Source organism: Lutra lutra, chromosome 2, assembly GCF_902655055.1.
Source record: "Lutra lutra chromosome 2, mLutLut1.2, whole genome shotgun sequence".
NCBI lineage: Eukaryota > Metazoa > Chordata > Mammalia > Carnivora > Mustelidae > Lutra > Lutra lutra.
The window spans coordinates 2,417,901-2,443,391 of NC_062279.1; the positions used below are offsets into that span (position 1 = coordinate 2,417,901).

Consider the following 25,491-nt stretch of genomic DNA (forward strand, 5'->3'; position numbering starts at 1 on the left):
GCTCTTGGTTCCCCAACTACCATCTTTGCCTTCAAAACACAGATCCCTCCCAGTGACCCCAGGCTGAGAGGCAGGGTGTGGGGCAGGTGGAGAGGGCAGGGCGTGGGGAGCGAAGGAAGGAAGTGAAGTCTTTGCCAACCGCGTCCCCGTCACAGAACACAGACGGACAAGGAGACGCCACTTAGAGACATGTAACTGCTGTGACAACCCGGTCAGACACAGATCTCGAACCAGGACACCTTTAAACCCGGCAATCCAAAGACTGGGTAGCTTTCTGCACATCTATCTCCTTGCTCTCCATCCTCAGTACTGCCTTTGTCAGCCTTGGGTCTGGACTGGGGAGAAAGCCGTCCGCCCACACTTCCTCAGCTTGTTTTCACCAGTTCTTCCTCTCAGAAAGTGACTGTGGCGCTAAGTGCTAATTCTGAATGCCTAAGGAAGCATTTCTGAACGCGAACCAAATGACACTGCCCAGGGGCTCAGCTTGTAGCTGGTGAAACCCGGCAGTTTGTAATCATGTGAGGTCACAGGAGGGGTGTGGCCGGGTCTCACAGGTGCTGCATATTCCCTGTGTCTGTATGTGTGAGTATAACATGCTGCTTGTGCTCCCCACTTCTCGACACACCTTCCTGCAACTACCAGAAAGTTACTATAATCAATTTTCAAATCTAAATGGTGCTCCCCTGTCATCCAGGGAACAGCCTACTCAATCAAGTTGGTCACAGTCTGTGTACTGAAATCATTACCCCCGTCCCGGCATAACACTGGTGCTACGTACTATGGCAAAACAGTCCATTTTGTTGCCCAATTTGGTGGCCGTGTGTACCTCACTTTGTCTAGGATTCCACATAGATTCATATATGTTTTATCAGAAGCTTATACCACTGTTATTGAAACCTAGGGTAGACTTCTGCCATTCTTCTGCTTTTGTTACAGTGTCAACAGTCTAACAGGGTATTTCTATGTGATGGGACGGCCCTTGTGAGAGACACCTGGAGAATACATCAAAACTGGGAGCTGAGTATGGTGCACCAGACAGCAACAGGGAACATCCTGGAAGAGAAGATGAGAGCTCAGTATTCCTAATTCACGGCACATCCAGCCTGACTGTACTTGGGTTCTTAATATCATTTTACGGGGGAAAAAACAAGAGGACAAAAAGAAAACCCCTTTTGAGAATTTAAATTTCACAGAGTGTGTATAGTCCTTTCATTTTTGTCATTTAAAAGAAGGCATCAGGGTGCTTGGATGGCTTAGTAGATTAGGCGTCTGCCTTTGGCTCTGGTCATGATCGCCGGGGTCCTGGGATTGAGTCCCGCATCAGGCTCCCTGCTCAGTGGGGAGCCTGCTTTCCCTCTCCTACTCTCCCTGCTTGAGCTCTCTCTCTCTCTCTCCCTCCGTTAAATAGATAAACAAAATATTTAAAAAACATTATGCTGAGTGAAATAAGTCAGACAAAAACAAATACTGTACATCCTCATTTGTATATGGAATCAAATTTTTTTTTAAAAAAGGAAAGAAAAAACCTCAACAGACTCACAGAAAAAGACAGGGGATTTGTGGTTATCAGAGGGAAATTCAGGAAGATGGTCAAAACACAGAGATGTCCAGCTGTAAGACAGAGTCCTGGGGCGAAGCAGGACGAGACGGCAGAAACTGCCGCCAGTGCGGGGTACGTAGGAAAGGAGGTAAGAGGGCAGGTCCTTAGTGCTCTCATCCCAAGGAGAAATTTTTTTCCTCTTCTTTTTATTGTATTTCTATGAGCTGATGGACGCTGCTAAAGTTCGTGTGGTGATCATTTCACAACATATAGAAACCTACCTTCTTGCTTTATACATCTTAACCATATACAGGGATGGAGGTCAATCATTTCTCAATAAAACTGGGAAAAGTAAACAGATTAATGATGGCATTGTTATTCAGTTTGAAAAGGAAACCGAGGCTTATGGAGCTTAAGTGATTTTACCAAACTATATACAGGAAATGAAGCCAGTGACAAGCCCCAGCTCTGTGCTCCCCACTCTAGCTCCAGTGCTCTAGGCTGTAGCAAGCTCCAATCCCTGGTGTAGATGGGAAACTGAGGCACGGGCAGTTGACAACTGTAGCCCAACAGCTAACAGTCCTAGGGCTGTTAAGTAGAAGAGGGAGGAGTGAGCCAAGCTGCTATGTCTACTCTTCTGTTTCAGTTGCTTATGGTTAAATAATGACTCTCTGCCCCTTGTAAGTCTACCTTCCTGCACGTGGCCAGCTGCTATGAAACTGCCTGCTCTATTTGGTTCTTCAGATTTCTGTATGTATTTTATCTTATTTTATTTTATTTTTTAAAAAGATTTTATTTATTTATTTGACAGACAGAGATCACAAGTAGGCAGAGAAGCAGGCAGAGAGAGAGAAAGGGAAGCAGGCTCCCCGCTGAGCAGAGAGTCCAATTCGGGGCTCCATCACAGGACCCTGAGATCATGACCTGAGCCAAAGGCAGACGCTTAACCCACTGAGCCACCCAGGTGCCCTTCTATATGTATTTTAGAAAAAACTCCTCCAAGTCCATAACTCTCCCATCACAAATTGGATTTGGATTGATTTAATGTAATAATTGTGTTAGAAAGTCTATCATACTGGTTTTGAACTTCTCATTTATTAATATTGATTTATACATCTTTAGAATATATTTTTAGAATTTTCTCCATAAAGGTCCTAGCACCGTCTGATTTATTTCTGAGCTTTTATTACTGTGTTGCTAATATCGACTCTTTCTTTTTTCCTGTGGTATTTTCAATTTTGTTATCGTTGGCGTGAAATGCTGTGTCTTCACTTAATGTACTCTTACTGAATAATCAAAGTGCAAGCAGTGTCTGTGACAAAGAACCAAATTACCACCATCAAAGTAAACTCTTCCAGAAGGACATTTCCTTTGTCATCCCAAATGAGATGGTACTACCTTGTCCAGGAAGTCATTTCGAGGTACCAGATGCCACTTTCACCTTCTCACAGTGGGGAGGTCCTACCTCCATCGGGTGGGTCCTGGTGGAAATGACAGATTTGTGAACCCTCTGGTTCCCAGTTGGATGGACATGCACACTTCTCATCTCCACCTGCTCGGGTCTGAGTCTTTCCGGGACTCCCACAGACACCCCAACCTCGTCGCATGATGCCTCCATAAATAACTCTTCTGTTCATGACACTGTATTTTCATCTTGATTTAATTTGTAGGATCTTATAAAGACTTTGCCCCTGGTAAGTGGCTCTCTTCAGTAGGGCCCCTCTGGTTCCTTTATCTACGTGGTGCTTGCATATGCCCATTGGCACTAATTATGGTTCCAGCTTTTGGAAGTACTCCTCAGTTTTCAGAGCTATGAGCAACATTTAGTTCCTCGGATACACGATTTCCAGCTAAAACTGGTAGTGTATCTTTCTCCTGGTTAAAGGTTACACTGGATGAACATGTACCATGTAAAAGAAAACAAGAAGCATATACATCTACAGGAAATGCACATCTGCAGGTCTGCTGACTGTCATCTACCAGCAGAACAGGAATACAAACCTTCTGATACGGAGATTTTCTTATACTTACTGTATATGCAATTGTATCTTTTTGTAAATAATAGTAACATTGCCCTTTCCTTGTTACTCTTTAAGCCCTTCCCCACTCCCTATAATGCACTAATAAGGACTTCTCAGTCCATGCTGAGGCGGTATGGTGACAGTGACCTCCTGGTTCCTTCCTAAATTTAATATTTTTGTTGATTTCCTCTACCAGGCTGAGAAGTTTCGTTTGCATTCTTAGCCTGATTTTTTTTTTTTTGTCATGACCGCCTACAGGTTATTACTGAATGTTATTTTGCTTTTAGAGAAATGATCATATGGCTATTATCACTCAATAAATTATGTAGTGAATTATGTTGACAGGTCCTCTGATGCTGAATCATTCCTGCATCCTTGATATAAACTCTGCTTGTTCATAGTGTATTTTCACATCACTACTGAATTCACATCACATATACTCTATTCGAGCATACATCCTTTACCAAAATTGACTATAATTTCCTTTATTTTTTTTTGCGTGTCCAATTTTGCTATCAAGATTATAATTATCTCAAAAATGATTAGATAAGATTTCCATTTTATTTTTTTATTTGGAAAACCAGCGTGTTTAAAGAAGAAACAGAAACCTCACAAAACACCATAAAAATACTCTGTCTCTGTCCTTCTTGTTTTCTGTCACTCTGCATTTTTCAAGGCATACTGCCCTCTGGTTATTAGTCAGACTTCATCCTAACACGTGTGAAGGGATTTTGCAGACATAATCAGAGGCCTGAATCAGTTGGCCCTAATGAATGGAGATTACTCAGGTGGTCCCAACCTATTCAGGGAAGCCCTTTATAAACAGGGCATTTCCTCAAGCTAATGGAGGAAGGTGAAGGGAGAAAGACTTGAGGTGTGTGGGACACTCAATTTGCCCTTTGGGTTGATGATGGAGGGAGCCTGTGACAAGGAAGGTGGGCTGCCCCTGGGAGCCCAGAGAGACCCAGCTGGCAGTCAGCAAGGAATGGCGACCTCAGACCCACAAGCAGAAGAACTGGTTTCTCCTTCAGTCCGAAGGAACAAGGACAGGCATCCTTTGCCACATCTTCCAGGTGAGGGCCCAGCCAGGCTCATACCTTGAGCTGGGCTAGTGGCACTCTCCACGCAGAAGTCTCCTGAGGCTTCTGAACTAGAAGGCTATGAGCTAATAAGCGGGCATTGTTTTAGCTGCTAATTCTACGGTAATTTTGCCCTTGGTAATATAAAACTCCAGGCAGTGACAGGCGAATGTGGGTGTTTGAGGCTTTAACCCCCTTTATATGTGATTGAATTATGAGTTTATTTAGGTATTAGATATGTTACTGAATCCAAATAATTACATTTTATAGACAATTGCATTTGCAATTTCTGTTTACATAGATATATAATATATCAGATTGTAAATAAATGTGAGAATATACATAAGGTAGTCAGTATTCTAGAGAAGTATAATTATCCAGATTGATTCAAGAAGATTCCTATAAAATAGAAATAAACTAATAATCATTAAATAAAATGTAATGTAATCAGCACACACAAATTTTTTTAAAAGTTATTACCTCTTTATCGATTTCCTGGGATTTAACAAAAACGTGGAGGATGGAGCCACGTTTGTCACCACTGCCAGAGAGGGAGGTCACAGAGAGGTGGCAAGGAGGCAGAGCTCAACCCGGAGGTCCCAGAGCAGAGTCAGAGTCATCGGTCTGAAGTCCTGCTCAGCAGACACACATGGGGGGGCTGGATGGAAGCAGAAACAGTTACAGGTGTGTGTATGTGTGTGTGTGTGTACACAGGGAATATATACATGAGAATATATACATATATGTTATGTACACAGGGAATATATACATGAGAATATATACATATATGTTATGTGTCACAAATTACATACATAGGGGCCTGGGTGGTTTGGTCATTAAGGGTCTGCCTTTGGCTCAGGTCATGATCTCAGGATCTTGGGATCGAGCTGCACGTTGGGCTCCCTGCTCAGTGGGAAACCTGCTTCTCCCTCTCACATTCCCCCTGTGTTCCCTCTCTCGCTATCAGATAAATAAAATCTTTAAAAAAACAAAAACAAATTATGTACATCTCTATAAGTGTAGGTATGTGTGTATGCATGAGATGGAATGCATGCTGCTTTGGATACATAGACTGACCTAAGGCAAGACAGGTCTGGAAGAAGGACCATGACCTGGATCCTGGTCCCTGATGCCAGAGAGGGAGCCAGGCCTCTTGGGGAAAGGCACTAGTGTGGGGAAAATGAAAGATAAACACGGAGCATCTTGCAGGATCAGAACAGACATGAGTGCTCCAGAAACAGAAGGATGGAGGACATGTGTCAAAGGGACCCTAGAGCCAACCTGAGAGACCTCCTGGTGACAAAGGATGGAGCCATTTGCACAATAACAGTAACATCAAATCCTATTAAAGACCAAGATAGAAACTAAATAGACATGAATTCACATGATTAAAATATATCAATACATGGAAAGGAAAAGGTAAAATCTGCCTCACTGAATAATTCAAAATAGGATGTGTGGATACTGCCTCTGTCCGCAAGGATGGCCAGCCTGTCAGGAGTAGTCATAAGTGAGCAGCGGGCAGACGCTATGTGGCCAATGGCAAAGGTCAATGTCAGAGGAACTACCATGTGACTCTCCCGCATCCAGATGTGACAGGACGACAAGGGCGTTTCACGTCTATGGGATTCTTTCAAAAAATAAAAAAACAACCTGTAATTTCAGACTAATCATGAAAAAAAGGATGAGACAAACCCAAAATTGAGGGATTCTACAAAACACCCAACCAGTCAGTACTCCTTAAAACTCTCAAGGGCATGATATAAGAGGAGGAAGCAAGAACCTCCTTCTGGAGAACATCAAGAAGGCATGAAGACTGGATGTAATATGTAACATCGTATCTCAGATGGTTCTGGGTAGAAAAGGACATTAATGGAAAAAGAAGAATTTGGGGAACTCTGTAATTTAGTTAATAATAAAAAAATCATTACTCGTGGTTAGTTCACTTTAGAGATGGGCGTGTGTCGGTGTGGCCATGGGGTCTATGAGAGAGCACGTCCGATGATTCACATGTTGTTACAGTCACAACTTCCTTTGTTCTTTTATAGCCTCCTGTCGTTCCCGCTACTTTCATTCTAATACAGTCTTATTTCAGTTTGTCCAGCTTCAAAGACTGACAGTCTTCTCCTATCTTTTGTTTATGGTGCTGATTTGTCAACACAATTGTCCTTAACACTCCCTCTACTGCCATCTACTATGATGCTCAACTCTCATCTTTATCACAAATTTGCATATGGAATCAGCTGAGCACTTCATCTTATCCCATGGTAAGGACGAGGTGAATTCAAGAATAGGGTGAGGATAGAGAGGGGCTGTTCATAGATTTTGGGCACATTAGTTGGTTAAAAATGACTTCATTTAAAATTAACAGATTGTTTTAGTCTCACTACGTTGACATTAGTGAAACTATTATCGGACTCCCAAAAAGATATGCCACGTTATTTTATAATTCATTAAATATCCAGACATATTCAGACATATTGGGGGAGAAAGCTAATTTCACATTTGGGGGAGGAAATGCACAAGATGAGTCTAGAACATCTTATCAGGAGGGAAGGAAGCTATCAAAGAAAGCACAGACTTATCAAAAAGATTTAGGAAGACACTATCTGGGACTCACAGTTATTACAGAAGGGAGCACTGGAGAACCAATAAGGATTGATCATAACATCAAAATATTGATACACATTAAATATATTTAAATCATAAGCTTATGTTCATTCTCCCAAAAAAAGAAAGGGAGGAAGACCGTGATTTATTTCCTCTGGATGACAGTAGGAATCTTATTTATTCTTCCTTTTTTCTTCCTTTTAAAGATTTATTTGTTTATTCATGAGAAAGAGAGAGAGAGAGGCAAAGGTGGAGGGAGAAGCAGACTCCCTGTGGAGCAGGAAGCCCGATGTGAGACTCAATCCCAGGACCCTGGAATCATGACCTGAGATGAAGGCAGATGCTTAACTGACTTAGCCACCCAGGTGCCCTATTTTATCATATCTATTATTTCTTAAATATTACATAGAAAAACACCAAATATTTATCATAATTTCCTGATACATAGGGAGGCTCAGTTTAACCAAATGATGGGATTAGTATCCCAGGGCTGCTGTAACAATGGGTCACAAACTAGATTTCTTAAATGACACAAATGTATTGTCTCATAGTTCAAAGTGAAGAAGTTCAAAACCAAGGTGTCTGTTGGCTGGGTGTGTTATCTCTGAAGACACAGGCAGAAGATCCTTCCTTGCCTCTTTGAGCCTCCGGTGGCTACAGGCAGCCCTCAGCTAATGGCCACATCACTCAGTCTCTGCCTCAGTGTTCTCATGGCCCTTCCCCACTTCTCACTCTGAGTTTCCTCTGTGTGCCTCTTACAAAGTCACTTGTCATTGGATGTAAGTTTCACTCAGATAATCCAAGATGGTGTCATCTCAAGATCTTTAACCCAATCTCATTTTCATAACCTTTTTTCCCCAATAAGGTGAAATTCACAGTTTCCAGGGGTCAAGACATGGGCTCACATTTTGGCGGGGGACAGGGTTTAACCTGCTAAAGATGGGAAGGATTTTTTCCAGAGAAATTTCAGCTGAGAAATTTTTTAAAAGAAATTATAAATTGGAATATTACTATTTTATATTTTATAACACTATAAGGGATCTAGGTAATATAAATGGCTGATAAAACTCAAAATAGGACAACCAGATAGCATGAGAACTCTGAAGTCCCACCACCTATGAAATATTCATGCCAAAATAATGGAATTCATCAGGCTTCCAGATTTAGCTAACATTTTAGAGGAAATGAGGATGGAGAAGTAGAGTCAACAGCACCAATGGAATCCAATCTACAAGTCTAGACTAAAAGCTATTTTCTGAAATTAAAGTGCCAAGAAAGTAACTGACCTATACGTTAAAAGGGAAATATCAATGGTTATGAAGCATGTATCTGATTTTGCCCTAGACAGAAGTAAGTCCACCCTTAGAAAATTATGATGCAATAGAGATATTGGAAAATCAATTGGATATTTAATGATAATAAGGAGATATAGTTATATTTAAATAGAATTATATTTGTGTTTGTCTTTAATATGATTTTTATATTTTAGACATACCTAGTGAATTTCATGTAGATGAAATTATGTAATGTTTGAGATTCACTCCAGGGAGTAATCTATGGGAGAGGGGGAGGCAAAAGTGGCTACAGTTGCAAATGAAATAAAATTTGGCATATGTTGATAACTATTTAATCTAAATAATGGGCATATGGAATTCAATATATTAACTCTACTTTTGAATGTTCAATTTTTTAGTAAGAAAAAATTCTATAAAAGCACTTTAAATAAAATCTAACAAAGTAATACAGCTTTACTTAAAAAATAAAAGCGTATCTCACTTGTAATTGTTTCAGTGGTTTCAATAATTAAGCCTCAACTTTCACAAGTCCTTTCTGCTTCTGAAAGTGAGCAACTTTGTCTTGGCTAAGTAATTTCTCTGCAGAAGCTGGGTAAATATTTTGTCTGAGTGACTGATTCGTATGGAAATATATCTGCTGTTTCCTTTCACATATTTTCACCATATATAATGAAAGCATACGCTCTTGCTGGATTTATAGGGAGGTATGTCAACTTTTTCCTTATTTACTTGAGGTGGTTGGAGTAATTCAAAGTGAAGTATCTTTCAGTCTGAGTTATTTGTCACTGGGTACTCATTAGAAGATCTTTAATACAGAAAAGATATGTTTCTTCTCAACATAAGGCTCATTATATTTGACTCCAATATTTCACACTCCCAAGGTCCCAGACGTCATGTTTTAGGTCATTATCATACGTTCAATCTGAACTCTGTCTACATGTTTCCACATGTGCTCAATTTGGAGAGACTCGAAGATACATATGGGGATGTGGAAAAATCTTAGACCATAGTGACAGGATTATAATTCCGGGACATTCACCTTAGTCTTATATCACCATCAATTTTGAATAAAAACCTCATCTTTTCTATATTCCACTCATTCATACAATGAAAACAAGAGTTATATGTGAAAGAGGCACATGCAACATAGCAGTTAAGCACTTTGAAGTCGGACTCACTCCAACTCAAAACCACCCCAGAACCCCATGGCTTCGTTATTAAGACATAGGACCTTGCCATGCAAAACCTTGGGGATTCCGATCCTCACCTGGGATATTGGGGGGATAATACCACCTATAGTTAGGATTGCATGAGGATTAAATGAGATCATGATATAAAAGCCTCCCAGTACATACTATGCGCATGGCAAACACCAACACCACCTAGACTTTGTTACATGCTGTCCACTGCATTAAGTTGTCTTGAGACAGAAAGACAGATGTCTTTTGTCTTTTGCTTTCCTCAAAGAACTTAATTAAACTAAGACACATTTAAGTGTGAGAAACGCCATCCAAGTATGCCTCATACATGAAGATTGGCTGCCCAGATCCCCTTTCCAAAGCGACACTGGCGGCCCTGATGGAGGATTGTGTTCAGTGGAGAGAACCCAGCTCTCAGCCTCTTCAGTGTTGGGCTCACCTTTAAGATTTGTTTTGTCCCAAGTCTGGCTATTCCAGAGCAGCTAGCATATGGGACTGGGCATGGTCTGAGCATCCTGGCCCCTCCATCTTGGTCCAGGTGGGTGAGGTGGTGGCAGGATCATCTCCACAGATGCCCACTGAGATGCCAGCCTACATCTGGCTTAGGTTCACCTTCTCCCTCTGTCCAATCTCCTTCCTGCCTCTCCCATGAGAGATGCTCATGTGCCCTCACCCCTCATCTTACTGTCTGGCTCCAGAGAACAGACCTGAGGCAGGGTGCACCAGCAATGATTGGAGGAAGGAGGTAATAAGGTGGGCTTCTGGTCGGACTCCTCGCTGCAGAGCTGGGTCCCTGCCTGGCACACCTGACAGCATTGTTCTCTGCAGAGCTCTGGTTGGGATGACCATGGCTTTCTCCAACCAGCTCTCTCTCTTTTTCCTCCTTCAAGGGGATGATGCCATAAAAGATTCCCTCTTTCAAGAGCATGTGCCACAGACTTTGCCTTGTCTGTATTTCCAGAGACTCCAACCCTTAGCCAAGGGCTACGTAACTGTCTACAGGACTGAAGCTGAGCTGGTTGTCAGGTTAAGTGCTGAAGAGATGGAGGGAAGGCCACTAAGTGCAAAGCGGGGGCTAGACTTTGAATGAGGTATTAGGGAGGGATGCACTTAAATGGGAGTGGATAGAAGAGGCAAGTTCCTCCAGGAGGAAGTTTGAGCAGAAATACAAAGGTTTAATACCTTAGACCATATATGATGAAAACTGAATTTGGCAGGAGAAAAAGCAGGTGGAGCGGCAGCCGTGGACAGGCAGAGGTGAGCTCTCAGCAAGGGTTTGGACTCTGGTTTATGGTTTGTACTGCATCACAAAACTGAAGGCATTACCATCAGAGTGCATTGTGTTTGCCTTGACTAATCAGCTAGCAGCTATCCAACAGCTAGCTGGTCCTAGGAAGCAATAGGTCAAATAGGGGATTTTCAATTTCCTGTCTCTATTTCTAACATTAGAAGCAGCATGGAATTCCAAGTCAGCAAACCCGCCCTGGGTCTGCACGCTGGAGCAGCCTTCAGGCATCTCGGCTGGGCCTTGCTCAGGTGGGCTGCCACCCATCCTCCAGGACCTGCCGTGGACTTGCTCTAATGACAGGCACTGGCACACCTCTTACATGATGAAAATGCTACTGTCGTAGCACATTCCCTCAAGGGAGTAATTCTTATCCTTCCATAATCTGTTAATTTTATTTCAGTCTCTATTATGTTCCTTTACGTTCTTTTCTGATATTTACGATTTGTTTCCTACCTCCACTTGGTGTTTGCGCAAGGCTGGCCCATCCCCCCTGGGCATGGTGGGGTGATGCAGCATGTGCTTGGAAAGACAGGGAGGAAAAGTCAACAACTTTGCTCATCGTCACCCCCTGTATTCCCTATTCTGGGAAGGGAGGCTCCGGGGAGGGTGGGGCGTACCCAGTGTGCGATTATGGGACATGCAGAGCCGGGTTTCAGGTGGGCATTCTGCACAGCAAAGGCCAATTTCCAGTCCCCTGTGCCCAGGCCTGAGCACTGTGCTGACCCTCTGGGCTCAGGCTCTGACCAGTGACTCTGGCCCCTGCCTGGCACCTGCCAGCTCTCAGCTCTCTTCTCTCTGCTAGGGCTTTGAGGGGAAATCAGACTAGAGTTGTTCTCAAGCAGCCTTAGTCCATGGTCTTATTCTGAAACTACCAATGTCAGGTGACAATTACTAGTCAGTATTCTGTGTGATCCTAAAGGAGAAGACTGAGTGGGTAATATTACAATTTGTAACTTCTCTTGATGGAAAGACAGCATTCAAGAAGCACAAAAAAATAAAGGCAGTGCAGGAGACACTTCAGCAAACACAACCCCAACAGGGCTTAAATCCAGAATAAACCAAGACCTCCCACAGGTCAGACGTCCTCATTACCCTCACCGTCATCCCTACCGTCCTTGTGATCACATCACCTAGATGGCAGGCAGGGAAGCCAAGGGGATTCCCATGGAAGGGGACCTCCACCTGGTGGGGGGGTGGGGGTGGTACTCAGGTACTCAGGGCTGTCCTGTGTCTTCGGAGACGCAACCACATGGGGACCTTTTCCAGAATACCTGAGCAGTATATTTGGACTCTGAGTTGGTGTGGATGGAGCACGACTGTAGGCAACATGAGGGACCATTCTCCACCTGGGGTTCATATGAACACTCCTGTCCATTGGGCAGAAGACCAAGCGGGGCTGTTCTCCTCCATATACCATGCCCGGGGAGGAAATCACACCAGACTATAACTTCCCGGGAGAAGCCAGAAGTATTGGGTCTTCCAGTGTCTCCTTGTGTGTAAACAGAACCATTTATCTGTGGGGATCAAAGCCTTCATTTATGGCTCTGACCTATGGAGCTGATGACAGGGAGGGAGGGAGGGACGGAGACCTTACTTTTATGGTGAACCAGCTCCCCCTATGACTCGTTACTTCTGATGAAGTTTGCAATGTGATTTCCACACGAGATAAAAGCCATGGTGGGATTATGAGAAAAGATTAGGCTCTAACAGTGGTGATCTTCTGAAGGTGATCACCGTAACCCAGAACGCAGACAAACACTGACGTGTGGTGGGTTCCATGATTCTATCCCGAGGGCTATGTGTTTGCACAGAGAGAGATTTATGAAGCCCGGTCATTTACCTGGGAAATAAATGCACTTTTTGGTGAGTGCTAATGCTTTTTTCTCTGGGAACATTGGAGAACACAGTGTGTTTAAAGAAACAACAAACTTCTGAAGAAAAGAACAAAATCAAACAGAATGCCTACTTTTTAAAACGAGTTGAATCTTTCCAGTGAGGACTAAAAGCTTCTAATATTTATTTGTTCAGCTCATTAATTACTAAATTGGGGATATGAGGTCAGGACCCCAGACTAGGAAGGGACCTGGGGTTTGGCTGCATACATACATGGATAAAAGAGAGGGAAAGAGACAGTGTGCATAGGATCCATGTTTTAAAGTGGATTTTTCTTCTACCAAACTTTAAAAGAAGAAATAACGCCTATTCTCTTGAAGCTGTTTCAAAAAATTGAAGCAGAAGGAAAACTTCCAGACTCTTTCTATGAAGCCAGCATTACCCTGATCCCCAAATCAGGCAAAGACCCTACCAAAAAGGAGAATTTCAGACCAATATCACTGATGAATATGGATGCTAAGATTCTCAATAAGATCCTAGCAAACAGGATCCAATAGTGCATTAAAAAGATTATCCACCATGACCAGGTGGGATTCATTCCTGGGCTACAAGGATGGTTCAACATTCGCAAATCAATCAGTGTGATAGAAAAAATTAATAAGAGAAGAGAGAAGAACCACATGGTCCTCTCAATTGATGCAGAAAAAGCATTTGACAAAATCCAGCATCTGTTCCTGATTAAAATGCTTCAAAGTGTAGGGATAGAGGGAACATTCCTGAACTTCATCAAATCGATCTATGAAAGACCCACAGCAAATATCATCCTCAATGGGAAAAAGCTTGTAGCCTTCCCATTGAGATCAGGAACACGACAAGGATGCCCACTCTCACCACTCTTCTTCAACATAGTATTAGAAGTCCTAACAACAGCAATCAGACAACAAAGAGAAATAAAGGGTATCCAAATTGGCAATGGAGAAGTCAAACTCTCTCTCTTCACAGATGACATGATTCTTTATATGGAAAACCCAAAAGACTCTACCCCCAAACTACTAGAACTCATACAGCAATTCAGCAACGTGGCAGGATACAAAGTCAATGTACAGAAATCAGTGGCTTTCTTTACACTAACAATGAAAATACAGAAAGGGAAATTAGAGAATCGATTCCATTTACTATAGCAAGAACCATAAGATACCTGGGAATAAACCTAATCAAAGAGGTAAAGGATCTGTACTCAAGGAACTACAGAACACTCATGAAAGAAATTGAAGAAGACACAAAAAGATGGAAGACCATCCATGCTCTTGGATCGGAAGAATAAACATTGTTAAGATGTCTATACTGCCTAGAGCAATCTATACTTTTAATGCCATTCCGATCAAAATTCCACCAGTATTTTTCAAAGAGCTGGAGCAAATAATCCTAAAATTTGCATGGAATCAGAAGAGACCCCAAATCGCTAAAGAAATGTTGAAAAACAAAAATAAAATTGGGGGCATCACGTTACCTGATTTCAAGCTTTACTACAAAGCTGTGATCACCAAGACAGCATGGTACTGGCATAAAAACAGACACATAGACCAGTGGAACAGAGTAGAGAGCCCAGATATGGACCCTCCACTCTATGGTCAGTTAATCTTTGACAAAACAGGAAAAAATATACAGTGGAAAAAAGAGAGTCTCTTCAATAAATGGTGCTGGGAAAACTGGGCAGCTATATGTAGAAGAATGAAACTCGACCATTCTCTTACACCATACTCAAAGAGATAAACTCAAAATGGATAAAAGATCTCCATGTGAGACAGGAATCCATCAGAATCCTAGAGGAGAACATAGGCAGTAATCTCTTCGATATCAGCCACAGCAACTTCTTTCAAGATATGTCTCCAAAGGCAAAGGAAACAAAAGCCAAAATGAACTTTTGGGACTTCATCAAGATCAAAAGCTTCTGCACAGCAAAGGAAACAGTCAACAAAACAAAGAGGCAACCCACGGAATGGGAGAAGATATTTGCAAATGACAGTACAGACAAAAGGTTGATATCCAGGATCTATAGAGAACTTCTCAAACTCAACACACACAAAACAATCATATAAAAAAATGGGCAGAAGATATGAACAGACACTTCTCCAGTGAAGACATACAAATGGCTATCAGACACATGAAAAAACGTTCATCATCGCTAGCCATTAGGGAGATTCAAATTAAAACCACATTGAGATACCACCTTACACCAGTTAGAATGGCCAAAATTAGCAAGACAGGAAACAACGTGTGTTGGAGGGGATGTGGAGAAAGGGGAACCCTCTTACACTATTGGTGGGAATGCAAGTTGGTGCAGCCTCTTTGGAGAACAGTGTGGGGATTCCTCAAGAAATTAAAAATAGAACTTCCCTATGACCCTGCAATTGCACTACTGGGTATTTACCCCAAAGATACAGATAGAGTGAAAAGAAGGGCCATCTGTACCCCAATGTTTATAGCAGCAATGGCCATGGTCGCCAAACTGTGGAAAGAACCAGGATGCCCTTCAACAGATGAATGGATAAGGAAGATGTGGTCCATATATACTCTGGAGTATGATGCCTCCATCAGAGAGGATGAATACCCAACTTTTGTAGCAACATGGACGGGACTGGAAGAGATGATGCTGAGTGAAATAAGTCAAGCAGAGAGAGTCAATTATCATATGGTTTCACTTATTTGTGGAGCATAACAAATAGCATGGAGGACAAGGGGAGATGGAGAGGAGAAGGGAGTTGAGGGAAATTGGAAGGGTAGGTGAATCATGAGAGACTATGGACTCTGAAAAACAATCTGAGGGTTTTGAAGGGGCGGGGGCTGGGGGTTTGGGGGACCCAGTTGGTGGGTATTAGAGAGGGCACAGATTGCATGGAGCACTGGGTGTGGTGCAAAAACAATGAATACTGTTACACTGAAAAGAAATAAAAAAAAATAAAGCAGGCAGAGAGGCAGGCAGAGAGACAGGAGGAAGCAGGCTCCATGCTGAGCAGAGAGCCCGATGCGGGGCTTGATCCCAGAACCCTGAGATCATGACCTGAGCCGAAGGCAGAGGCTTTAACCCACTGAGCCACCCAGGCACCTTATTGATGGCTTTATATTTGGGAATAAATCCACACCATCAAATTGTTCCTTATATTTTTGTAGAAATAAACCAAGGAACAGAAAGAGTAGCTGGAATGTCAATGGCCACAAGTCTCTTCTCTGGCAGAGCTCAGACCAGTCTGTGTTTCCTTTTCCTGGTGTAATATTCTGACGTGTGCCAGTGTGTCGAGTCACCGTTGACCACATTTTTTTTTTCTTTAAAAACAAGCTGATGGCTTAGAAGTTGATGTTGGAAAAGTCACACAAGCCCCGCAACGCTGTGCGTCTGTGCTAGCACACACCTCTTGGGAACTCAGTAAGCAGGGCTTCCTGGCAGCACGGGAAGAACCCCAGCCTGACGGCTCGACTCTGTCTTGATTGTCACCCACCTACTTCATCCCCTTAAGGCATCACATGGAAAATACAGCCTAGTGCTTTATATTTTACGCAGTCCAAAAGAAACTATCAATTAGAATAATCCAATTACTGCAGCCCTATGAAATTCAGGCTCCAAAAGGTGAGAAGATAATTGAGAGAAGCCCCAGATTAATAATGATAGTAATAGAACAGCAAGTCCCATGGTTTATGAATCAGACACTGCCCCCGGCACTTCTCACATTCACTGTCTAAGCCTTTTGCCAACCACATGGGGTGGACATAGCTGCCATCCCATTTTACAGATGAGAACATTGAGGGCAGAGAATGTATATACATTACTTCAAGTTACAAAGTTAGCTTTTGGCAGAACCAGATTTCTAAAGGAAGCATTCTGATTCTAGAATCTGCAACACATACTTAAATGTATCAAATTTGTTCTTCTTTGTGAAAGTAAGTCTGATACCCAAGATATGACATGCCTAAGTTGGCAACCGCAGAACTGACAGAATGTCCCAGCCCTGAAAGACATTACCTGCCCCACGAGTAGGCTTATTTGCTTATTCTCCCCAATCTCTTGGGTGGGATGACTGGTTGCTGGTAGGACTTTCATCCTACTGCCCCAGAGTGTCTTCTGGGATGATGAATACATGTTGAATAAAACAGTTTACTGGACAAGAGAGGGAGGATATGGACCAAACCAAAGAAAGATACCAACAGACATTTTATACAAATCATAATTTCGGAGAAGTCTTCTAACACTTAGAACCAAGGAATTGTTTTCAAGTACCCGTTCTTTTCTTAGAAACAATTCTGTATGGGATTAAAATGATTTTAGAATAATTGTAAGACTTGCAAATTAAACCCAGTCACTCTCAAAGAAAAATTAACATGTGTTTTTTACACGGGTGCCTGCTAATTTGAAACTTCATTATAAAATAAAATGCTTTCTTTTTCCCTCAAGAATAGGGACCTGAAGGACCTGTGCATGCAAAGTGGCTTCACTTTTTACTTTTGGAAACCAGCTCTCCTTGTGAATTAATGTCCTAATACAATAATCTCTTATACTGTGATAAATTCCAGAGAGACAGACATCATGCCTCTAATTTTTTAAAGTTGTTCCGTAAATCCAGCTGCCCACAGCACAGGGAGGGCAAGTGAACAGTCTGTTGTGTGCGGAGCTGCACACGGGGCTCCTGTAGGGGTGGGAGACAAAGAAGCTCTGGCTGGACTAGGGCATCGTGAGGCCCCCCTGACCCCAGGCCATCACATGAATCTTCATCTGCTCCACTTGGATGACCAGGACCCGAGACAGTGATGTCTGCCTATGGATATCTCTCAGGGACAACGATCAGGTGTTAGGATGTCTGGGGAAGGTTTATTAAATGAATAAGGGACCAAATTTTGGTTTTTATTAAACAATAAGAAATTAGACTTTAAATCATTAAACTTTAAATCATTAGACTTTAAATCAGTACGTACTCAGAGGCAAGGCAAGCTCGAGGGTCTGCTCTCAGCCTTCGCAGCCAAGCGCACCTGGACTCATCACCACTGCAGCTAGTACTGCTATGCATGGACTCATCCGGGAATTTTGTCTGCACCTTTCTTTTTGGATGTGAGACTTCCTCTAGGCACCTGGTTTGCTCTTCTTCCCAAACAGTAATCCTAGACAGCGACCTAAAACATCCCTGGCAACCTCCTGAGAGCAAGTGGCTCTGGATGAAGCTTGGAGGACGCAGGTAGGTTTAGCGAGACAGTGACGGTGGAGATAAAGGGTGCCAGTCCCTGTCCAGGTGCCCCGAAGACTGGGAGAACCAAACAGCACCCCTGCTTCTACCTCTCTTGAGATACAAGATTATCTCCTGTTTCCTTGAACTTGGGTCTGCATCTCCCCACCAGACAGGAATGACCGGAGGCTGGTGCAGGCTCACACACCCCCTGTCTACTCCCCAGGCTTTGCTTCCAGTGGTTTTGCTTTGAAAACTTTTCATTAAATGGTTTTGCTTTGAAATATTGATACTACTATTTTAGATGCAAACAGGTCCACCCACATTCAGAATTCCCTGTTATGTTAAAACAAGGAAACTCTATCCCACTGATCAGTAGATGGCAAACTTGCTACACCTAAGTGATGAGGTTTGTTTTTTTTTCTGTTAGAAATTTCACTGACATTCTGTTCCAAAATATTTAAAGCTCTTTAAATTGGTGGTATACTTAGTTTGCGGTAAAACTGACCCCTCCCTCTGAAAGATGTGAGCAATTATATCAAAGTTCTCATTTTTAAGATATTGTAGAAAGTATCCCCATTCGTATAAACGAATGACACGCTTTCCGCTGACAACATAAGTCAGGGTTTCAATTCTTACTAATTAAACCTTTTCCTCATTTTCTTTCAAAATATCCTCTCCAATAGTCACCACACGTAAGAGTTCCACCTGAAACAAACCCCTATGATTACCAGAAACAGCATGACGATCTGCTTGCCATGACTGCTTCGTTCTTTCCCTATGCTCAGGGCACGGTTTTTGTTACTGCCTTAATATTTTGTAACCAAGCATAAACAGAAAATTAATATGTTGAGATTACCTACATGGAAGTAGCATATAGGCATTCAAGAAAAGACAAAGGGAATTAAGATCTTAAAAAACAAATTAATATGATTGAGAAAATCACCAGGCAGCCTGAAGACTTATGCATTTTAATTGACTGATGGGAAATACATTTTGGGTATTGCGCTGTTTTCTCTTTTCTCAGACTTTTGACAGTTTGCAGTGTGGCCTGAAGAGAAATTGCGACTTTTCCCTGTTGTTAAATGGTAGTAATTTCCGCTGAATATTTTAGTGGTCTGCACTGAGAGGACCACCTCACAGCAGAACACCAGGGGCTAGTAAAGTGTACACACAGGAAAAACGTCACAGCTGAGAAACGGAGCTTGCAGCAAACGGAGTTCCGTCAGGTTTCGCTCTTGTGGGATACTGAGGAGAGGCTCTGGGTGAAGGTCAGAGTCCAGCGTACCTATTTTGGAAGACACCCTAAAACACAGTGACATGAAATCATAATTCTTTTAGGACAATCCCAATCTTGTGGGTCAGTGTTGCAGGCAGGACACAGCATGAACGCTGCCCCTGGTCCGGACAGCGGGACGTGGTGCTCGGCCAGATGCCTTCCAGCTCGCCTCTGTTGAGGCTGGAATGCTTAAAAAAAATGGTGTCTCTACGGTTTTCTTTTGTTTGTTTGTTTTCATTGTGGTTCTGATTTGCTTTTCCTGGTGCTTAGTTAGTGCACTGCTGGTGGGAATTTTAAAAATGGTGTTGTTACGATGCAAACAGTATGGCTGTTCCTCAAAAAGTTAAAAGTAGAACTACTATCTGACCCAGCAGTCCCACTTCTGGTTGTATATCCCAGGAAATGGAATCTGTATCTTTTTTGTTGTTGTTGTAAGATTTCCAGGGCAAGAGAGAGCACAAGCAGGGGGAGCAGCAGACAGAGGGAGAAGCAGACTCCCCACTAAGCAGGGAGCCTGATGCGGGAATCAATCCCAGGACCCTGGGGTCATGCCCTGAGCCGAAGACAGATGCTTAACCCACTGAGCCCCCTGGGTACCCCAGTGAAATCTGGATCTTAAAGAAGTGTCTGTCCACCGTGTTCACTGGAGCATTCGTTAACCACAATGGCTAAGTTATGCAAACAACCCAAATGCCCATGGACAGATGTGCAGAGAAAGACAATGTGGCTCAGACATACAACAGAGTCTTATTCAGCCTTATAAAGAGGGGGAAACCATGCCATTTGTGACAACACAGATTATGCTGAGGTAAACCAGGCATAGAAGGACGGACGCTGCAAGTTCTCTCTTACGTGTGGAATCTAAAACGTCCAACTCATTGACGCAGAGAGGAGAACCGTGCTTGCAGGCAGGGGATGGGGGGAATGAAGAGTTGTTGTTCCGTAGGTATAAAGTTCAGTTTTGCGAGATGAACAGGTTCAGGATCACCTTCTACAGCACAGTGCCTATAACAACACAATGCTGTGCGCTAAAATCTTGTGAAGGTAGATCTCATGTTAAGCATTCTTACAACACAACACAACACAACACAACACAACACAACACAACACAAAACAAATCCAAGAAACAAAGAGGCACAAGGAGACTTTCAGAGGTAACGGTTGTGTCTGTTCCCTTGATTGTTGTGACGGCTTCATGGGTCTTTGCATAACCCAGTCTCATTGGATGGCATACAGTGAGTTTGTGTGGTTTTTGTAAATCAGTCGTACTTCCATAAAGTTGCATAGAAAATTGACTTTTTCACTCATGTTTCCGGTGCCTGGGCTCTGCATGTGAGTCCTTGGCGCTTTCTCCTGGCTCCCAGGTAGCTGAACGTACACAGAGCCTCGCTTCACTCAGCGAGCACGCCCAGATGCCAGGGGTGGTGTAGGACTGCTTAGGACCTAGCCTTGAGACTCCCAGGATCTCCTGTCTCCCATAATCGATTGGGGGAAAGAAGCACTAAGGCCAGACCCAATCTGAAGAAAGGAAAATTAGACTTCTCTTCCTCGGGGGAAGATGTAGCAAAGAATTTCCAGCCATCTTGAATCTACCAAAATAAGTACAAACAAGGAAAATTCAATGAGTTCTTAGGGAGATTAGAATTCCAGAGACTTTCAGCCTAATGCATTGGACAGTATCATTTTATATGGAAAACGGACAGATAGGATTTTCTGCACTGCAGGTGCTAAAATCATGATGTGTTCTAGCTAGTGCAAGGCCTTGCCAGGACACACGTCCTCTCATGTGCACCAAAAAGGAGCAAGTGCTGAGACTAGGTTTCATCCGTCACAGGCCTGCAGGGAGCACTTGCCCCTCCTCCTCCTCGGCCCAGCTCAGCTTTCTCACCGATGGGAAAAGCTGCAGAGCCCCCACCTCAGGCACATTTCTGCCCTGTCCTTTTGCAAATCAGAGTGAGTGATTGTGAAGTGCGTGCATATGAGGTCATCACAAGTATATATGTTTCTATTCATTAATTCTAATAAAGAGGGTATTTTTGTTATAATCTAACTTGATGCCATCCATTCTTATTTAATGAAAAATGCTCCTTTTAGGTTAGAAGTGTCCATTGCAGTCTCAGATCAATGATCAATCACACGAAATCCTGGGATGTGCTGCAGCTGTCCACAGCTAATGACACAGGTTGCTTCTAACTCCCATACGGGCCTTCAGAGTAGAGGCCCTTCTAATCAGAGTCTTACCTGTCTCCCTCTTGTCTGGATCCAGAATGGGATCTATTTTTAAACATCGTGTGTATCCCGGAGATGACGTTGATATTTTATACAGTCTTTACTTTTTCCTAAGTGAAGACTGAGCAGCAACATTTTTCTTATTCAGTAAAATTCACATTCTTGAGAGACTTACTTTTGGGGATATTATCTTAACTGACGTTGAGAGCTTACAGTTTCTTCTGATCATAAATGCTGACTGCCCTATGCAGTTCTCGAGCATTGGAAGGTAATGGCCAATTATAGTAAACTACAGATAAAATGCCCTTTAAAATATATTAAAAAAATTAGGGGCACCTGGGTGGTTCAGTGGGTTAAACCTCTGCCTTCGGCTCAGGTCATGACCTCAGGGTCCTAGGATCGAGTCCCACATCGGGCTCTCTGCTCAGCAGGGATCCTGCTTCCCCCCTCTCTCTCTGCCTGCTCCTCTGCCTGCTTGTGATCTCTCTCTGTCAAATAAATAAATAAAATCTTAAAAAGAAATAAAATATATAAAAAAACATATATTCCTAAAATATGGAGAGCTCATTCTCACTCTGCCTTTATATACTTCGGGATCGGGCGCAGTGTAATTGGGGTGATTCATGCACGTCGGTTCAGCTCTGGTGGCAACGCTTGTCAGTCACAGAGCCTGCCACCCGGTCCTGCTCTGATGGAAGTTCCAACACTCTCGTTCTGTCTTTTATAAAAATATCTCACATGTTTAAAAAGTAATGGTCAGGTCCTTGATAAAGCCAAGCAACAACCCAGAGGTGGCCCGTCTCTAACATGAACGACAGTGTTTTGTTTCGAGTCCTGTTTTCTAACCAGTGTACTTTGGGCTCAAAATCTGGGTGTCTTGCAAACCTGTGAAGAAAAGATCTCAGTTGGTGTGGATTGTAACTGCCGGGTGCATCCTGGAATTCCAGATGACCACGCACCAGATTTGAACAGGGGCACTCACGCCAGTGTCTTGCAGTGAAACGACATCTAACTTCCTCTGAATGATCCGAAGTGGCATGGAAATACGCCTGGTGGTGGGAGGTAAAAGTGCGTGGAGCGCCTTTAGGGCACGGTCTCACCATCTCCCCCTTTGAACTCTTCTTCTCAATCTGAACAACTGGAAAGGGTAAGTGTAGGTACAAGAAAATTTAAAGACAGGCGTAAGAATCAGTAGGCATATTGTAACATTGGCATTATGGAGAGTTTTTCCAGACTCAGTTTATCAGAGGGTGGAACGTCGGTAAGGGTCCTTGTACCTGCTCTTAGGCAGCACATCAAGTCGTAGCCTCCAAGCCAAGTTTACAGCCCTCTGGCCATGGACCCCCTGCCGGCTTCCAACTTCGGATTCCGCTTCCTGCCCTCCCCGAAAGTCCAGCTGGACAACTGGAACTTTCACTTCTGCTACTTGGTCATCACCGAGCATTTTCTCAACCTCAGGGGGTCGTTCACAATATTGCCTCGACTTGTGAAGAAATGAGCCACATAGAGGTGTTTATTTTATTAATATGGAAATGCAGGACCTTGCATGAAGGTACTAACTTGGCCTGGGGAAACCTGATGGCTTTTACAGAAACGGGGTGACACGCTGGTCACATCTCGGGAACCCTTCCTGCATCCCACGCCTGGTGCTGAGGCAGTGTGTATGTTAGCCTGATTAAAGCCACCGTACAATCTTTTGAGTTCAAATGCTGTTAATCTAATCTTGAGGTTGAGGGAGGGATCCCCAAGGACAGGAGCTGGAGTTTAAAGATTTCTGAGCCTCAGTTGCTTGTGCTGCTGGACATTCCCTCTCTAGAATGTTCACAGGGTCCAGACTCCTGCGCCAGCATCACCTCCCAGCACCCCATTTCCGTAGGTCCTGGAAACCGGGCCTCATGGGTTTCCCTTTCTTTGGAACTGAGGAATGAGAATTTGGCTGGAGAGAGCCCTGGGCTGGAGAGGACTCATAATGTCGATGTCTTCCACGATGTATGTGGGGCAGGGGTAAGACTGCAGGGACATTGTTGGTGCACAACATGAGCTACGTTTTCCAGGAAAAACAATACCTGAACGTTATTTTCCATTTGCTTTTCTTTCTTCTTCTTTTTTTTTTTGATAATTTAAGGACTTGTTTAATTTTAATTTTTTTAAAACCAGTTTCATTTTCTCCCACTTGATAGAAGCAGGGAAGGAGAAAATTTTTAGCTTGAAACAGTTATTAATTTGGATACACAAAGATGGAAATATAATAGGTTTGCTCAATTCTAATATGTATGATCTCTAAATAGTGAGAAAAATCTACCCTTGTTGCTATAGTAACTAGAAATTTTCTTCTATATCTTTATTTTTTTTAAAACACTGGATTCAGGTGCAATTTTTTTTTATAGTATGCTTGCCAACAGCAAAATTTCCCCTCCAACCTACCCTGCGCTGCGTGATTTCACTCACAAGGTTTGTGGGGTGACAGGGACCACTCTGAAATGTGGCAAGACCTACTTGAATTCGTATGACTGTATGGCCATGTGCGGATCTGAAGACATACACAAAATTAAGTAAAATGGTACAATACAATGGCTCACTCCCAAGTGATTTTTACCCAGTCACATTTAGGGGAATGGAAAAAAAAAATGAAGGAGATATAAGGAAATTCAGTTAAAAAAAATTAAAATGTGGAGGGTCTCTTCAAATATAAGGAAATCTACATTGTGTGAAAGACATTTCAGCTGGCATTATCTAACTCTTTTTTATAGTTAAGATTCCCAGCATAAAGGACCATACCCTTGGAACAAGCGATTTTTAACTCTCCTGCAATCTGACCTTCTCAGCGTCCGAGACTTTTCTCTGGATTTGCACATTCATTCTAAAATATTATGGAGTATCTAGCCCATGCCAGATGTGTTGGTTGTCCTGAGGCAATAGGACTGAGAGACACAGGCAAGGTAACCACGCCAGGGAAGCCGCTGGGCTCTGCCCATCACCGTGTCCTTGGAAACCCCTCCCTCACACCGGTCCCCCAGCAGGCAGCTGGAGCCTGTGAGCATAGATTTGCTGCAAGTTCCAGCAATGGAACTCATAGCTCTTTTTTTTTTTTAACTTTTTTTTTTTTATTTGACAGAGAGAGAGAGAGATCACAAGTAGGCAGAGAGGAGGAAGCAGGTTCCCTGCTGAGCAGAGAGCCCGATGCGGGCCTTGATCCCAGGACCCTGAGATCATGACCTGAGCCGAAGGCAAAGGCTTTAACCCACTGAGCCACCCAGGCGCCGGGAACTCATAGCTCTTAATGCTCACACGAAAATATCCTCCTGCTACATGAGTGTTTACTTACGAGGAGTTGGTTATAGGCTACTACGCTGTCCTGGTGCGTATCTACGTTGGCCATGGTTAGATCCCTGACTGATGAAGGAACAATCCCCCCGGATTACTTCAGTGCAAACTCAGGCACACAAAGTAAAGGAAATCCAGCCCCAAACTCACAGAGTCAACCAGCATGGATGCCCCAGGCCTCGCTTTTTCTGACACACCCGCTAGCCTCCCGAAGAATGCCGCACAGGTGAGTCCTTGACGCTGTTGATCATCAAATCGTGTCTCTGTTCCTCGATCCCAACCAAATTCTTCTTCCTCCGAGCTGGGGCTTGGGATAGGCTGCATCACTGACGCTGCTGTGGGCTCGTACATTTTGAGCTCGAGATATGTTCTGAGCACTGGACTACATGCTGTGTTTGCCTGCCGAGCCCTATAGGGAGACACACTTGATAAATGGACAACGGGAGACACAGAGCCCAAGCGATCTCCATGATGCAGCCTGTGGGGCCAGCACTCTCGTTCAGAGCCACGGGCCTCTGGACTCCACATCCCAGAACCTCAGAGCCCTCTCTTCCTCCTTCTCTTCCGCTCTCTTCCCATCTGGT

The 25,491-nt window shown here is 43.3% G+C and overlaps 1 pseudogene; it reads right to left on the reverse strand.

Annotated features, from left to right (window-relative positions):
• The window catches only part of LOC125093946 (uncharacterized), a 46,500-nt pseudogene extending 21,242 nt beyond the window's left edge, over positions 1-25,258 (reverse strand).
• Positions 25,259-25,491: the final 233 nt, after the last annotated feature.